At 44.6% G+C, this 15,739-nt stretch overlaps 1 protein-coding gene across 1 annotated transcript in view; it reads left to right on the top strand.

Annotated features, from left to right (window-relative positions):
- LOC137433049 (AP2-associated protein kinase 1) overlaps positions 1 to 15,739 on the top strand; it is a 188,373-nt gene that overhangs the window by 11,252 nt on the left and 161,382 nt on the right.

Here is a 15,739-nt window from a genome sequence, read left to right as displayed (position 1 = left end):
ATCTCACTGTAATGGCGATTTACTATGCCCTTGACCACTGAAGATCGCATCTGGGTAGTTTTCACCAACTGCGACAATAAGGCGTTTGGAGAAGGCATATAACTTCGCAAAATACGTGATGTGATGTGATGTGATGTGACGTCACAGCACAGTACTGTATCAGTATGATATATAATCATAAAAATCAGAAATAAAGCAGAAATATATGCCATAAATTGCCACCTTGAAAACCACAGCATGCCTACCAATGAACACAAAAGAAGAGGCGTTAGGAGACAGACCACAGACCAAGAAGACAGACCAAGAACAGAAAATAAAACCATAAACTCAACTCCGTCAAACCGTCAAGCGGAGTGAGATGTGAGGCGGGGGAGAGCAGTACTCCATCAAGCTGCGGATGAAGGCCTTGTAGGTGAATGAGTTCAGGTGTGCCAAGGAAGGACTTTGTACGATGAGAATACCCAGTTGGTGACTGGCTTTGGAGGCCAACGTTGGAATGTGGTTTGCCCAAGAAAGAGTGTGGCTGATGATGAGACTCAGGGGTTTGAATGTCTGAACTTCCTCAAGATAGATTGAGAGCTTGCCAGAGTTTAATCATAAATTTGCACCCAAAGGGTTTATTGTCCTTATTCAGTTTACATTACCTTGATATCCAAGAAAACCCATTTCTTGAGTTCTGCATTTCCACGTTTGGAAGTGGCAGACTCGTAAAAGACCCCAAAAATCCATTTATGGAAACTAGCAACGGTACCCGCCCTATGGGCGGGGCTCCAATTGGGAAACCCAAATGAAAAGGCAAAATATCAGAAATTGAAGGTTTTTATTTTATTTTAAACGATTCATATAAACATCCGTTAAATCATATCGCACGCAAATCATCAAAATCTAAACAGTATCTTTAGAATTTCAATAAAAGCCACATCACTGTTCATATCGGTAAATATTATTCCATCGTGTTTCAAATCGTGATCGATCCACTATGATCGTGATGATCGTGATCGTGAATTGTGATCGATAATTGTGTTCACAATCGCTATGTCGTATGTACTCCCGATACGTGTACCAAATTCCCGATACGTGTAACTGTACCAAATCAACAGTTAAAAGGATTTTGAGCTGATAGCTGTTACGGCCTTGGCAAGATCAATGGAGACAGCGATCTGTTAACATATTCACCGCCCAAATAGCTATGTGGAATTCTCTCATTTAGAGATTAAACGTTACGGCTGTTCCGGCCTTGGCAAGGTCGATGGAGACAGCGTTTATTATACTTTTAATGAAGGACACTGTCTCAAGCCCCAGTCCCCATCACGGATGGGGCTCAGCGGTTTACCCGAGCCTGACGGCGAAGGGCAAGGTACACGCTGGCCCGTCCAGTGTAGCGCGCGTGTGGCCCCGGACATCGAAGGGCATTAAACGTTCATTAAACATTAAACTTTCATTAAACATTAAACGTTCATTAAAGGATTACGAAACGAAAAACATTACGAAATTACGTTCTCACCATCACGTCAAACACTACCGTGAACACATACATCGTCACAATGAGAACATCGTCACAATGGACGTTATGCGAACGTGAATGTTATGCGGGAGTCCAAACATGAGCATACTGGAGACCAAAGCTGAAATTGGGAAAACGAAATAGCCTATTTTACTCCTGGAGATCCCAGGATTACCCACCCAAAATATCGTTTCGATCGGTTGAGCCGTTTTTGCGGTACCTTCGAACAGACGGACAGGACATTTGGTGAATTATCGTAAGATATTTGCACCCGTGGCTGATTATTATTTTATGACATTTACATTGGATACTCAATACAAAAGACACGTGTTAGAAATGAACATCATCGGCATTTGTGGATAAGAAGGACCCTTATATGGCTCCACGAAAAGTTTTAATCAGAAATTTGAGCCTGAGAAATTTTTTTTGGTTACCAACTGCTCTATTTCAATGGTATGAAACAAAAATGCAACACAATAAAACTTCTGACCCGGCACTTTCAGATAAGAAGGCCCCTTCGGCTCGAAGGGATAGAATGGGTCTCGGGAAAAAAAAATTAACCCAAATGCTGAGCCGGAGCAAATTTCCACTTCAAATACATCAGAAAGATACATGTGAATAATGATTCGGTTTGTATGAATTTTTTATGTCTAATTTTCATACAAAAAGTACCGCAAAGGGTTCAAAATGGGTCTTGATTAGAAATTTTCACTTCCTTCTTGATTGGCATCACCTGGCGAGACAGAATACCTAAATAATGGCTTCCTTTTTGACACCCTATCATAAAGGCCAGACTTGTGGAGTGCTTGGGATATTGTTGGAAAAGCTGATTTTGTTCTGAAATAATCAGAATCACTACAATTTAACACAGGTGGAGGCCAATTAACTTGGTGTGTGATTTTTGAAGGTGATTGGTTACACCTGAGCTAACTTGCGATTGCTATTATAAAGGGGGTGGACACTTAATTGTCCAACCAAGATATTCTAGTTTTGCATTTTAAATTAATTTTCTGAAATTTGTTTTTCACTTCGAAGTTATGGGTTATGATGTGTAAATAAAGGTGGAAAAGTCTGATTTAATGCAATTTAATTCCAGGATATAAGGTAACAAAAGGTGAAATTTTTGAAAGGAGGTATAGACTTTCTATAGCCACTGTATATATTTTGTGTCGCTCGTTATAACCACAGTGAAGTCATGCTTGTTACTCGTCCCATACTGGTTTCACCGTAGGGGACGATAGGTTTGCTCTGTCTGTCCATCCGTCTGTCCGTCCCTCCTGTGGTTTCCCCAGACTTTTCCCCCTTACCCTTTAACGTATTGAACTGATACTTGGTACATGCTAAATATGGTGGAAATATTCTGAAACTGCAACTTGTTCTTTAGCTTTGCAGACATAAAACAATTTGTCCTGCTGTATATGGCTCACAGTTGCAGTGCTTGGAACAAGAACATTCCTTGGGACCAGTTGGGGACATGTATAGCATAGCAATTCTCCCTCTTCTCATTGTTATCTCCGTCACTGAAGGTGGAGGGAGGTTACAGTCATGGCCAGAAATACTGGCACCTTTGCACTTTTTTCAAATAACTCACAATTTTCTCTAAAAATAAGTTGAAATTTACAAAAGTATTTGGTCTCCACAATTCTTTATTTCACTCTTAATATTACAGAATCCTTGTTTTTGATTCAGAACTTAATATATCGTTTCTACAGGCATTTTGGGCCACTCCTCTTGGGCAAACTGCTCCAGTTCTCCCAGATTTGAGGGGTGCCTTCTCCCAACAGCTGTTTTCAGATCTCCCCACAGGTGTTCAATGGGATTTAGATCTGGACTCATTGCTGGTCATTTCAGAACAGTGTAGCGTTTTGTCTTGAACCATTCCTGAGTGCTTTTTGAAGTGTGTTGGGGTCATTGTCCTGCTGCAAGACCCATGTTTCTGACACTGGGTTGAACATTGCGCTCCAAAATGCCTTGGCAATCTCCTGATTTCATGATGCCATGCACACATTCAAGGCACCCAGTGCCAGAGGCAGCACAGCAACCCCAAAACATCACTGAACCTCCTCCATGTTTGACTGTAGGGAAGGTGTTCTTTTCTTTGAAGGCTTCATTTTGTGTTCTGTAAACATAGAGATGATGTGCTTTACCAAAAAGCTCAAATTTGGTCTCATCTGTACACAGGAAATTCTCCCAGAAGGATTTTGGATTGTTCAGGTGTGTTTTGGAAAACTCAAGTTGGGCTTACTTCTGGCTCTCTCTCTCAGCAGTGGGGTCCTCCTGGGTCTCCTACCATAGAACCCCTTATCATTGAGTTGGTGACGGATAGTGCGAGTTGAAACTGTTGCACCTTGTGTCTGAAGGTCAGCTTGAATGTGTTTGTCAGTTGACCGATGTGCTTTCTCCACCATTCAAACAATCCTTCGCTGCAATCTTCGATCAAGTTTTCTCTTGCAGCCACGTCCAGGGAGGTTGGCTACAGTGCCATGGGCCTTAGACTTCCTGATAACATTGCGTATGGTAGACAAAGGTAAAGGAGAATCACCTGCTTGAAATCTAATGATTTCTAACAACTTCTAAAACGTGCCAATAATATTCTCCGGGCCATCTTAAGACTTGTGTGGAATAAGCTAAGATTTAGTAATTTTTTCAGCTTTTTTGGTTTTGTTCCTCTGCAAACCAAAGAAATACATATGTGGATACCAAAACATTTTTTTATTTCAACCATTTTCTGTAAGAAATGGTGCATTATTTGAAAAAAGTGGAAGGGAGCTAATATTTTTGGCCACGTTAATATGTCTTCACCTCTGTCTTTGTTCGTGAACAGGATTTCTCAATAAGTTCTGGATGGCATTTGGTGGACAGGTTGGGTGTGTGACGAGGACGAACTGATTCAATTTTGGAGAAGATCCAAATCCGGATACGAGAGTTCTTTAATTTGCAGTGATTCTTCACCATTGAGAGATGCACTAAAAACGAGGTGTAACAGCCCAAGTATAGTACTGTGGTATATTAATATACTTAAAATATAGTGGAAGTAAAGGTCCCAGGCTTTGAGCAATGAAAGAGCTGTATTCCTTCAGGATCGTATAATATTGTTACGTTTATGGGGGGTAGGCAATGGAATGCCTTAGGGCCTGGTAGGATTGTAGAGGATAGTGTGCTCCGAATGTCTTGTTGAAGAAGAAGAACCCCCTGTACCCAAGTAAGGACCCGTTAGACCAGATGTCGTGTAAGAGTGTATCTTTGTCCCCATGATGAGGGTTGGGGTTATGTTAATTAGTTAGGGATTAAGGGTAAATCCCCTGTACGTGAATTGCCTCTGATTTCTCGTCTGTTCCTTATGACACACACCACACCCGCCATGCACTACACACTTAAAAATAACACTTAATAAAAGTAACAGGAAACAGGACATTCATTGAGCACTGCCAATGATACCACCAACCGGGACGTCACAAAGTCCAGCTCGTGGCTGCGAGGCCACGCCCCGAAGAACGATTGGTCAGGACGGCCATAGAGCGATGAGATTGCACTCGCTGAGAGGAGCGTGCGTGGACGTCTTCGGATGACTTAAGAGCCCTGGGAACAAAAGACTTTGGTCCTGACATTTTCCTTCTTATTGGTTCTGGATTTCATTACGAACGGTCGCTTTTACAGCTCTTGCACCAGGGACATTGAAAGCGTATGGTCACAGATATTATCTTCTTGCGCTGGGTTCCTATTGAAGGCACAGACGCATTTTCCTGCTCTTGCGTTGGTACAGGGACATTGGTGTTGTGCAGTCGGACATTTGCGCTTTTTGTTCCGGGCGATCGGTTAGAGCGGCCGCATTTTCCTTTCCTTGGCTCGTTGGTGCTGATGGTGCGGCGGCTGTCTGCACTGAGGGACTGCGGTGCTGTGTGGAGCAGACGGCGAGTGGACGGGCGAGGCCTGCTCGGTGGCTGGAGGAACGAGCTACGCACCAAGGCCTGTTTTCCCGCGTACGGACTTCGCACCAGGGCGTGTGTTTTCCCACACAGGGACGCGGGGGCCTCTGACGATCCCGGACGATCAAGGGGACCAGAGCTAAGTGCACAAACACACATTTTTACTTTCAGTTATTTTTCCCCTTGTGTTGTTTTACGAGTCCGTGTGGAGGGTCTCTCGATTAGGAATCTTAGTTTTATCGTGCATTTTCTTGTTTGCTGGCATTTGTTTTATAAAACCTTTTTATTGTACATTTTAATTCTGTGTCGGGTTGAGTTTGTTACAAGGGTTGAACACGTGCAGTGCGGTCCGGGCAGGTAAGAACTTCGCTTCCCTTCGCTGCCTCATCCCTGATGCGTATTAACTCCACAATAGTTGGATTTAACGCCTCAGAGTGTTAAGCTCGATTGGCTACCCGTTACCTTGGAGAATCTTAATCCCCGGGAACACGACAATATTCTGGAGCCTGATACAGCGCCTTCAACGTATTCATACCCCTTCACTTTTTTCGCATTTTGTTATGTTGCAGCCTGAAGTTAAAATGGATTACATTGCGATTTTTTGTCACTGATTCTACACCTAATACCCCATAATGTCAAAGTGGAATTTTGTTTTGTTAAAATTTTTTACACAATAATTAAAAATGAAATACAGAAATATCTGAATTACACAAATATTCAACCGCCTGAGTCAATACTTCGTAGAACGGCCTTTGTCAGCTCTTACAGCTACAAGTCTTCTTGGGTACATCTGGATTTGGGGAGTTTCTCCCACTCTTCCTTGCAGATTTGCTCAAGCTCTGTCAAGTTGGATGGTGGGAGCATTGGTGAACAACAATCTGCCAGTCTTTCCACAGATTCTCAACGGTATTCAAGTCTCAGCTTTGGCTGGGCTGCTGAAAAAATATTCACGTTCTTGTTCTGAAGCCATTCCAGTGTAGTCAAGTTGCCAGGACATGAAACCCGGAAATTGTCAGTACTATTTATTTATTTATTTTTTTGTATACAAGATCGAGGCTCGTGAAAGAGCGAACATTAATCACACAGAAAGACAAACAGACACACAAAACAAATAACATCGGGAGCGGTAGACAAGATGGGGAGAGAGGGGGAAGGACACAAACACAACATTTGAGAGCAGGGACCGAGAGACATGGAGACATCGAGAGAACTGTGGGAGGGAGAGGGCTTTGGGGGGGAGGCATGGGAAGGGGGGGGGGGGTGGGAGAGGTATAAAACATATGGACACTGCCAAGACTTCCAGGAAAGAAGTTGGAATTTCAAACAAGGTGGATCTGGGGTGAATTAGTGGGGGTAGAAAAGATCAAGGTTTTGGATGGGGGAAGATAAGAGATGGTGGTGAACAGCTGTTTTGAAGACCTGGAGGGAGGAGTGTGATTGAAGTGAGTGTGGGAGTTTGTTCCAGAGGCGGGAGAAAAGAGGAATGAAAGAGTGAAGGTGAGCAGAGAGCCGAGATTTCGGCAGTTTAACCATCAGAGGGTGGCTGGCAGATCTTGTGCGACCTGTAGGAATATTTGGGGGACAGAGCACAGAGAGAGCTGGGGGAGCAAGGCCGGAGAGGAGTCGGTAGAAGACAGAAAGACCACCTACCTGCCTGCGGTGAGTGAGTGAAAGGCCCTCAGAGATAGCTTCATCGCGGGAGATTCCAATGATTCTGAAAGCTTTGGATTCAACAGCGTGAAGCCGAGCCAGGTGTGAGGCAGGAGCACCAGCCCATAGGGGAGAACAGTATTCCATTGAGCTGCGGATGAAAGCCTTGTATGTGGTGAGGAGCTCAGGTGTGCCTAGGAAGGACTTCGCACGACGGAGGATGCCCAGTCGGCGACTGGCTTTGGAGGCCAGCTTGGAAATGTGGTTTTCCCAAGAAAGATCATGGCAGATGGTGAGACCCAAAAGCTTGAGCGACGGAACTTCTTGGAGAGGATTGTTGAGAAAGTAGATGGGAGGGTTGTCCAGTCGATCTTTTCGGAGAGACATAGTAAGAGTGTGAGATTTGTCAGGATTGAAAGACATGTTCCACATGTTTGACCAGTCTGTGATTTTGTCCAGGTCTTCAGAGAGTGAGGAGGCTGCAGACTGCCGATCTGAGGGAAGAGGAATGGAGCGGCAGAGAGTGGAGTCATCAGCAAAGAGATACAGAGGATTTTCCAGAGAGTCGGAGAGATCATTGATAAAGACCAGAAAAAGCACAGGGCCCAGCACACTGCCTTGGGGAACTCCAGCCTGAACGGGAAGGGGAGATGAGAGAAATCCATTCAGGGCCACACGTTGACTACGACCAGAGAGGAAGTCCGCAAGCCATGCATGGAGATTTCCATGGATACCATCGGAGGAGAGTTTGGTGAGCAGAGCTGGGTGCCAGACCGTATCGAAGGCACGTGATATGTCAAGGGAGACAGCTCTGATTTCCTGTTTGGCATTGAGGACCTCCATCCATTGTTGAGACAGCAGAAGCAGCATGTCCAGAGTAGAGTGACCTGGTCTGAAACCAAATTGATGATCAGAGATCAAGCCATTGGAGAAGAGGAAAGATTTCATATCCGAAGCAATGATGGATTCCATGACTTTGCTGATAATTGGGAGCAGGCTGATTGGTCTGTAGTTGCAAGGATCTGTTTTTGCACCTTTTTTGTGTAAAGCGGTAATGTTTGCTGATTTCCAGGATGCTGGCAGATGACCTTGAGCAAAGGATAGGGTGAAAAGAACAGAGAGACGGTGAGATCGAGTGGCAGAGCAGGATTTTAGGACCCGTGGGCTGATGCCATCTGGTCCAGTTGCAGAATCAGAGTCGAGGTTTGACAAAAACTCCTCCACCTTGTCAGGAGAGAAGGTCACAGAGTCCAGGAGCAGTTTGGTTTGACTGGGAAAGGTGGGAACAGAGAGAGATGGGTTTGGGACTAAGGATTTTGAGGCAAACACAGAGTTGAGGCATTCGGCTTTGTCACGTGCGATGTCAACTGTGTGGCCATTTGAGGTAAGGGAGGGGATGGAGGGGGAACAAACACCAGAAACGGATTTGACCAGACGCCACCAGGATTTGGAGGAAGGAGACAGGTTTGAGAGTTCATTCTTGAGTGAGGAGAGATAGTGCTTCCTGGCACTCCTGAGGGTAGACACACACTTGTTCCGAGCTTGGTGGAAGGAACTGAGATTTCGTTCAGTTGGATTAGCCTTCCAAGAGGCAAAGGCAAGTTGTTTCAGGGCAACTGCCTCACCACAAGATTCAGTGTACCATGGACGGGAGGAAGGGTAAGACAACTGAAGGCGAGATGGGATAAATCTGTGCATGAGAGAGATCAGTTTGCTTTGGAAGAATTCCCAGGAAGAATTGATGTCAGAGGCAGTGGAGATGGGAGACCAATCCAGACGATTGATGGCTGCTTGAAGACCGTCCCAGTCGGCCTGAGTGAAATGCCAGACTCGTCGACGCTGAGGAGGCTCTCTGAGAATGGCCAGAGAGATGTCCACTTTGACAAGCACATGATCAGAAGAACCGATTGGAGCAGAAGAAGAGCAGCAGACATTAGCAGGGAAGTTAGTCATAACCAAGTCTAGAAGAGAAGATACTCCATTGGCTGAGATCCGGGTCGGGAAATTGACAGATTGTGTCAATCCCAGTGAGTCACAGAAGTCCTTTGCTGAGGTGCCATGACTGGTGAGAGAGGAACCCACACCCAACCAGGTGGCATGATGACAATTGAAGTCACCACATATGAGGAAGAGAGAGTTGGGATGAGTGGATAGAAGTTGGTCCATGTTGTCAGACAGTGAAATGTAGATGGAGTCATCACTGTTTGGGGGACGGTACAGAACACATATGAACAAAAGGTGGGAGCGGAGAGGAAGCCGTAGCCAGAGGTACTCCTGGGGGTGAGGAGCAGAGAGGGCAGTGCAAGGAGAGTGAGGAAGAGAATTTTTGATAAAGATAGCCACCCCACCACCAGGCCGAGGCTCAGGTCTATCATACCGGAGGAGGGAGTAACCAGGAAGAGATATTAAGGAATCAGAGACATCTTGAAGGAGGAAAGTCTCTGTTAAGCAGATCAAGTCTGGATTGTCAGAAGCAACCTGTATGGAGAGATCAGTCAGGTTTGAGCGAAGGCCCCGGATGTTTGAGGTCCATACCGTTAATGAAGAGAGAGGGGGAGCATCGGGTACAGGACAGGGGAGGGGAGGAGTAGGGTAAGATGAAGGATGAGAGGGGGAGGTAGGGAGAGCAGTTGTTAGTGTGTCAGCGATTGCAGAAGAGTTCCAAGAAAGGGAAGGATTAGGAGGATGAAAGGTTTGAAGGTGAAGGGATGAGGCACAGAGAGGGGTTGTTTGAGGGGGGGCAGAGGAAAGAAGAAGGTTGGGGGGGGGGGGGTGGAGGTATGAGATAGAAGGGAGACGAAGTGGGGAGGAGGCAGCTTTGAGGAGGAGGGGGGAGGAGGGAGAATTGGAGAGGAATGGTATGGGGGGAGATTTGAATGGGAGGGGTTGGGGGGGAGTTTTGAAGGGGAGGAGTGAGGGGGGAGTTTAGGAGGGGAAGGGCAAGGGGGGAGTTCAGGAGTGGAGGGGTAGGGGGGGAGTTTAAGAGTGGCGGGGCAAGGGGGGAGTTTAGGAGTGTAGGTGCAAGGGGAGGGATTTGGATGGGAGGGGCAAGAAGGGAGTTTAGAAAGTGGATGATTAATGAAAGACGAACATTGAAAACAAATTGGGTTTGTTGTGATTTTCAAGTTAGCAATCCGGTTTAGAATGATGGAGGAGGGATGGAATGAATGTGAATTTAGACCATGTAGTGAGGGAGACGTATAAGATATTGAATTTCTTTTTTTTGAGGTGGAATGAGTTGGAGAGGAAATTGAGAAAAGCCTTTTAAATAGGAAGAAAAACAGCGTGTTGTAAAATACCACTGAGTGAAACACTGAAGGGGAAAGGTTATACATATTTAAATAATATTTAAACAGAACCGTGAACAATCTTATGTGCACAAAAATACCAACAGGGGGAGAGCCGAGAGGGACCACCACGAGTCACGTGAAGGGCAAACGGTGGATGGCAAGGAGTTAATGGGGGCGGGGCGAACAGCACACCTGGACAGAAAATACAGGATGAGTCAACAGTACACGTGGAGAAAGGAAAATAAATGTTTTTTTTTTTTTGTTTGTTTGTTTGGTTTTTGGGGGTGGGGAGGGGGGGGGAGGTAGGGATTTAGAACGTTAGACAGAGTATTATGTCCGGGGTAGAAGGGAAAAAAAGTAAGAGCCAAGCAAAACACGATTAAGATAACAAACACCGACGGGGGTACAACTACAAGGCCGCACACGAGGAGCAGAACACGATTAAATAATTACAAGTTACAGGAAATTCAAACCAAAAGTAACTATAATCAAAACTATGAGGTTTTTTGGTGGATTAGTAATGGTTAAGGGGTATATATGACAGAACCACCTCTTTCCGCTGCAGCAACTTTGGGGAATTTCCGTTATTTGCATAAATCCAAGATGGCCACCGCCGACTTTGGTTCAAATAGAAAATCAGCAATAACTTTTGATAGAATTTTTTTTTTGTATAATGAATCGAGGCTCGTGAAAGAGCTAACATTAACTTCACAAACAAAACGACCAGACAAACAAAATACACAAAAAGAGGGAGCGGAAGACAAGATGGGGAGAAAAGGGGAAGCACACACACACAACATCAGAGAGCAGGGAGATGTGTGGAAGGGAGAGGGCCCGGGGGGAGGAGGCGTGGGAAGGGGGGGGGGGGGAGGGAGAAGTATAAAGCACAAGGACACCAAGGACTTCTAGGACAAAAGTTGGTATTTGAAAAAGTGGAATTGGGGTGAAATTAGCGGGGGTAGAAAAGATCAAGGTTTTGGATGGGGGAAGATAAGAGATGGTGGTGAACAGCTGTTTTAAAGACTTGGAGGGTGGAGTGGGGAGTTTGTTCCAGAGGCGAGAGAAAAGAGGAATGAAGGAGTGAAGGTGAGCAGAGAGTCTTGATTTTGGCAGTTTAACCAAAAGAGGGTTGCAGGCAGATCTTGTGCGACCTGTAGGAATATTTGCGGACAGAGCCCAGAGAGAGCTGGGGGGGCAAGGCCAGAGAGGAGTCGGTCAAGCTAGAAGGATGTCAAGCTAGAAGGATGATTTTGGTACCTACACGTAGGTTTTCACACATGGCGGATGCAATGAGTGAATGTTGCAACAGAGGACAGACGATTTGTACGCGCTACGTGCTTCAGCACTCGGCGGTCCTGTTCTGTGAGCTTGTGTGGCCTACCACTTCGCGGCTGAGCTGTTGTTTCTCCGAGACATTTCCGCTTCACAATAACAGCACTTACAGCTGACCGGGGCAGCTCTGGCAGGTCAGAAATTTGACAAACTGACTTGTTGGAAAGGTGGAATCCTATGATGGTGCCATGTTGAAAGTCACTGAGCTCTTCAGTACGGCCCATTCTACTGCCAATGTTTGTCTATGGAGATTGCATGGCTGTGTGCTTGATTCTATATACCTGTCAGCAATGGGTGTGGCTGAAACAGCCGGATCTACGAATTAGAAGGGGTGTCCGCATACTTTTGGCCATGTAGTGTATATACAGGTATATAAAAGAGAGTGGCAATGATATGTGTGGGAAAATTTCATGCTCAGTCAGGGTCGCCCAGATAGCACAGATGGCAGAGCCCTGGTACTGTTTTTCCGGAGGACCTGGGTTCGATTCCTGGTCTGGGCATGTAATTTTCCCACATATATCAATTATATATATATATATATATATATATATATATATATATATATATATATATATATATATATATATATATATATATATATATATATATATATATATACGTATATATACGTATATATATATATATACGTGTATATATATATATATACGTATATATATATATATATATATGTATATATACGTATATATATATATATATATATATATATATATATATATATATATATATACGTATATATATATATATACGTATATATATATATATATATATATATATACGTATATATATATATATATATACGTATATATATATATATATATATATATATATATATATATATATATATATATATATATATATATATATATATATATATATACAGTGAAACCTTGACTTACGAGTGCACCAACTTACGAGTTTTCCGAGATACGAGCCGTCGCTCAGGCGGTTTATTGCTTTGAGATGCGAGCCGAGATCTGAGTTACGAGCTTACGCCACCCGCCACCAAGTGGGTTCCGGTCACGTGGTTATCTTGACGTGCAAGCATCGCTGCTGCTTTGTTTTCGCATTTTGGAGCTTACGCCACCCGCCACCAGGTGGGTTCCGGTCACGTGGTTATCTTGCCGTGCAAGCATCTCTGCCGTATATCGCTGCTGCTTTGTTTTCGCATTTTGGTTATTTTGGAAAATTTCTTAGTTTTAACCATGGGTCCTAAGAAATTGAGTGCCAAGGGCAGTACTGAGAAGAAGAAGAGGATGATGTGCTTGGATATAAAACACGCAATCGTCGAAAAACATGAGCGAGGTGTGCGTGTTGTCGACTTGGTGAGGCGGATGTGAAGGCAGCTGAAGATTTTATTATAACTTTTGCCGAACTGATAGAAGCCGAACGATACATCCTCCAGCAAATCTTCAACTGTGACGAGACAGGGCTCTTCTGGAAAAAGATGCCGAGGAGGACGTATATAACGGCAGAGGAGAAGAGCATGCCAGGCCACAACTTGTTCAGAGTGCCGGCGATAGCTCGCCTTCTCTTTGTGGAAAACACGGTGAGATCCTTAACATCCAACAACTAATGGGACGCAAACGGGGCGCCCAGTTTAGCGGTACACACATTGATGAATCACCCTGCCTGTGATTCACCCATGACAGGTTATAGCTGGGTCGGGATTCAAACCCAGGCTGGACAGTTTAGAGTCAAGTGTGCGTACCTCCATTCCAGGCCATCCTGCCAACTTGTATGCTGCATACAGGTGAAATATAAAGCGCGAGATATTTTTATATATACTGTATATTTAAAAAAAAATTGGTGTGGTTTTTGGGGGGCTGGAACGGATTAATAGCATTTCAATGCATTTTAATGGGGAAATTTAATTTGAGAAACGAGCAAATTGAGTTACGAGCTCGGTCACAGAACGAATTAAACTCGTAAGTCAAGGTTTCACTGTATATGTATAAATATAAATAAATAAAATATACACACAGTGGTTCAAAAGATTGTTGCGGTGGTTCAAAAATCCCACTCCTTGACAACAATTTTGTTGCGTGATTCCCCTCGGTTAATACCGGAAAATCACGAATCCCTTCAAGGTGCACACGTGACCGAAGACGGCGGTCGAAATTCTCGCTTTCACACACCTTATTCAATTGCGTGCCGAGCGGACTTGCACGGTGTGGTAAGCGGCGTTACCTCACGAGATTTATGAACCTGAATCTAGCCAAATTTGGTCTCAGATGATGCTCGGCCAATGGAGAATGTACAGCCTTTTATTTAGAAGGCACAGAGAATAGACAAAAGATACAGCTTATCATTTCTTACCTAATAATAACCCCGACTTGGCGCCTTCACACTCACTCTCACACAGGGAAAAGACACTGGTTATTGGTGTACCGATGTACGTGCTGGAATTGCCTCGCTGGTGACCACGTGGTCTGGTGTGCGCGGCTCGCAGTTCAATACCTGATCCGGACGTGCAGCCTGGACGAGGTAAGGTCCGAAGGACGAACCGCCGCCTCGAAGTCGGCACGGACGAACTTCAGCACAGGTAGATTTACTTCAGCGCAGGTAGATGAACTTCAGCGCAGGTTGGACAAGCTTGCAGGTCAGCCAGATGGTGCAAGAGATCGGCGCAGAAGCGATGGGTGTCGACCAAGAACACAAAGGCCAAACACGTGTCGTGGGAACTACGAAAAAGCAAGCGAGGTCCCGTCGTGGGCGTGGCAAAAAGGACAAGAGCTCAGGTGTGTCCTCGCGAAGTCCAAAAAGCAGGAGTTCAGAACAGGAGGTCGTAGCGCAGCAAAATCCCAAAGCAAAAAGAGAATGATAATGCGCTGGACGGGGGTTTTATCAGACCCGCCCACCCCCTTCAAAATGTTCCACAGCCTTCTATTGGCTGAGGTTGGTCACGTGCCAGGGACCTATTCCCGCCTCCTCATTGGTCACGTGGGCTTCGCTTTTGGCCACGCCTTCCTGCTCATTAGTAATGGCTTCTCCCAGCCACACGAAGGCTTGACATCCTGCTTCACTTCAACGCATTTTGGTCTTGATTACTACACAATGGGAAAGGGCTAATCTTTACATTCAATAAGACATATCTAACTACTGCAGGCTACATGTTGTCGTGCAACGAACTATAGGGGGTTTGCCTTTATGGCACAACCGCAACACTACCCCCTCCTCTCACCGAGACTCGACCCGAGTCGTCCACATGGAGCGGCTGGGGTGAGCTGGCATTCAATTAACATTACTATTAGTGTGACACGTAGATGTGATTCCCCTAACATTTTAAACTCTAATCCCAATGTGTGCGACATTTTTTTTTTTTTTTTTTTTTTTTAACATTTGAATGTACATTTTAAAACTAAATATGTCCCTCCTGAAATTAAATTGAGGCTCGTGGAAGAGTGATAACTTGTAATCTCGTGTTACTTCCATGCCCTCTATTCTTTTGAACCTTTCTTATTCCAACTCTCCTACCCCTCTTAATCACTGCACCTTCCTGTCTTTATAAAAAAAACACCTCAAGGTGTACATCTTCCCCCTTTGCTCGTCGATGTAGACAACAAGATGTAATTTTGAGGATTTCTTGGACTATATTTGGTCATGCATCACTCATTGCCTTCACTAATGTGGGGTACAATCCCAAGGCTGCATAAAAGTCTGTTCCTGATTTTGAGATCGGCACTACCAAGTGTATTTGCCCACTGAAACCCCACCTTGGTGCCCCAACGACTTGCAGAAGGTTGTGCAACCTCCATCACCACCATAAATCTTCAAAAATAAAAATACATACACCACCTCTTTAGAGAAAAATATGTTTCCAAATGTGGTATTTTTCACAATTAATTGAACCTGTTTTCGACTGAACCATGTTCTCCAATGTTGTTATTTTTTATCTGGTCCAAAACCACTGTCCTGTACCATTATTTATAGCAAAATATGAAGGTTCACCACATGAATGTAGTTGGTCACAATGGTCAGAACAATCGACTGAGCGCAGTATTTTAAACAGTTTGTGC

Source organism: Myxine glutinosa, chromosome 8, assembly GCF_964187855.1.
Source record: "Myxine glutinosa chromosome 8, kmMyxGlut1.1, whole genome shotgun sequence".
Taxonomy (NCBI): Eukaryota; Metazoa; Chordata; class Myxini; order Myxiniformes; family Myxinidae; genus Myxine; species Myxine glutinosa.
This window is presented reverse-complemented; position numbering and strand designations above follow the sequence as displayed.